Genomic DNA, 3,446 nt, shown 5'->3' with positions numbered 1-3,446 from the left:
AGATCTGTATTGTGTATTTATTGACTTCAGGCAAGCGTTTGACTCCATATGGAGGGAAGGAATGATCAGGATTTTGAAGGAATGGTGATTAGAACCAAAAATACTGGAAACCATCAGGAGATTGTATGAAAGGACATCGGCTAGAGTAAGAAAAGGAAAGTGTTTGACAGAAGAGTTCATAACCACTGGTGGGGTTATACAGGGTTGCCCACTATCACCACACCTATTCAACCTATACTTGGAATGGGTTATGAGAATGGCACTTGGAGATTATGAGGGTGGAATAGATATAGGAGGGACAAAAATATCTAACATGAGGTATGCAGATGACATAGTGCTTTTAGCAGAAACTAAGGAGGAACTTCAGAGAGTGTTGAGAATGGTGGAGGAGTATATATATATATATATATATATATATATATATATATATATATATATATATATATATATATATATATATATATATATATATATATGTATATATATATATATATATATATATATATATATATATATATATATATACATATATATATATATATATTTATATGTATATATATATATATATATATATATATATATATATATATATATATATATATATATATATATATATATATATATGTATATATATATATATATATATATATATATATATATATATATATATATATATTTATATATATATATATATATATATATATATATATACATATATATATGTATATATATATATATATATATATATATATATATATATATATATATATATATATATATATATATATATATATATAAATATATATGTACATATATATATATATATATATATATATATATATATATATATATATACACTATATATATATATATATATATATATATATATATATATATATATATATATATATATATATATATATATATATATATATATATATATATAATAATAATAATAATAATAATAATAGTAGTAGTAGTAGTAGTAGTAGTAGTAGTAGTAGTAATAATAATAATAATAATAATAATAATAATAATAATAATAATTTATAAGAAAGAGAATTAATATACCTTGAAAGGCAACATTTGCCATGTAAATAAAGCATATTTCCCTCCATCTCCTTCCCCATGCAACCATAGACTGGCCCATATTAATCTTTTCCAGAAATGGATCTCCGATAGATTTGCAAAAATACTCTGAAGTAGAGTATGCAATTTTTTTTTAATAATACTATAGGCATTTCCATTTAAAATATGTTTAAATACCAGAGCATTGGAGTGAAATATGCAATTTTTTTTAAACAACAGCCTAACACCACTATAATTAATCATTTTGAAGTGATGTATACGAAAAATAGGACTTACATCCTGCGGACATATATCCAAGGTACCCTCATACGAAATGTCAGGTCATTTAGTGTAAACATTAGGGCACAGGAGCCGAAAATGTATTTTTTTTTCTTTATTTGGTCTAAAAATAAATAAGCATTTGCAAAATTAACCATTTTGAACAAACATATGCAGAAAATGTTGATGACTTCCTATTGGCATTCACCCAAGGCTCCTTCGTACCACATTTCAGATCGTTTGGTTAAAATACTATGGCACAGGAGAATAAAATATAAATTTTTGTCAGAAAATGGCCAAAAAAAAAATAAATAAAGTTATTTTAAAGGTATGTATCAACAAAAATTAAAAGGCACCTGGGTATTTGCCTACTCGGCCTTTGTACCAAAATTCAGGTCATTTGGCCCAGATATCATAAAGTTGAATCGATCTGAAAATTTGACAGCAGGAGGAGAAGAAACATCAGGAAAAACCCTATATTTCCCTCCTATGGAGTTAAATATAATGATCAATATCAATCACGTGATTTATAAACGCCTTCTCTAATAACACTACATCGTTTGTATATCAAATAATAAGCAAATAATGGATAATTTCTACTTAGGTAATACTAGAAAAAAATTTAAGAAATATATTCGTTGCTGTCAGTAAAATAGTATGATCAACTAGAAAAGTACAAAAGAAATGGTATATTCTTGAAATATATTTGTAAGAATAATAACAGAAATTTATTACTCTTGCAAGAAAGAAAGTATTTTATTACAGGAGACAAAGGTTTCAAAACAAGATTTTACTCCACATACTCAAAATATTTAATAAATTTGTCCACTTATTTCTAATTTTTTGGGCTGTTTCACCAAAGGATATTCCCTAATTAAATGTTTAATATCTTTTAATGAAGCTGAAGGAAATAGTCCTTTTACCTGTTCCACTTTTTTCATTCTTTATATCACAACATAATTTCTTTGTCTGGTGATATCAATGAATTCTAGGTTGGATGCTAGGGATTCGTCTAAGGAGAAAACAATATATGGCTTTCGGCTTAAAACGAAAAAACATGGAACTATTTTCAATTCATTTCAAAGATGATACACGAGTATTTTCCTCGTCAAAGTTACGCAATTCTATTCGAATAATTTAACCAATCAGTAAATCCAGCATCAGTCCTCTATATCTCTAAGAAGAAGATCCAGTGGAAACGTGAAATCTGCATGCTTCGAGATCTGACTTTTCTCACATTAAACACTGATCGCTTTCCCTGCTTATGTTAGATAGGGGAGAAGGGAAGGAACGCTAATCATAGGCTGATTGATAGAAGAATAATTCTCCATCAAGAGTGATTTTCCGAGAACTGAATAAAGGAGGTAGAAAAGAGGAGCCTTTAAGGAGTTAATTTGATCTCCCGTTTTACGTTCAAGGACTTTTTTTTATTAACACTAATACTTGTGGCTGGTACTGATACAGTGTTCTCGGAATAGGTGAAGAGAGAGAGTAATAGATTGCGCGTGTGTGTGTAAGACAGAGAGAGAGAGAGAGAGAGAGAGAGAGAGAGAGAGAGAGAGAGAGAGAGAGAGAGAGAGAGAGAGAGAGAGAGAGAGAGAGAGAGAGAGAGAGAGAGAGAGGGGGGGGGGATTGTAGATGATAGCGTCTGAAAAAAAAAAACTTTGAAGTATTATTTCATGGTCTTTGAGAATTTCCCTTTCATTGATTTTCTAATGCATTTAGGATTCAGTATAATGTGTCCTATCTGCAAAAAATATAAAAATTGATGAACGGTGTTTGATAACAAATGAGCCTTGCTAAATACATCATGACCATTTGATCATACCATTCCAGACGGTTTACAAAAATCAAATGATATATCGAAATAAACTATGACAAAAAATCTCAATTTTATATGGAGGTTAATCAATAGGCTTAGCGATGCTTACAACTGCCATTGCTAATAATGGAAAACCTTACATATATAGAAGTGTCTTTTATGAAGTAAATTTTAATTGAAATCCCTTGTGCTCTTTACTATAATTTTACGTTTAATAATAACATGGATTCATTGCCTTATTCTAAGTATGATTTTATTTATATACTGAAAATCCTAT

The sequence above is a fragment of the Palaemon carinicauda genome, unplaced genomic scaffold (genome assembly GCF_036898095.1).
Source record: "Palaemon carinicauda isolate YSFRI2023 unplaced genomic scaffold, ASM3689809v2 scaffold55, whole genome shotgun sequence".
NCBI lineage: Eukaryota > Metazoa > Arthropoda > Malacostraca > Decapoda > Palaemonidae > Palaemon > Palaemon carinicauda.
Note: the sequence above shows the minus strand (reverse complement) of the source record.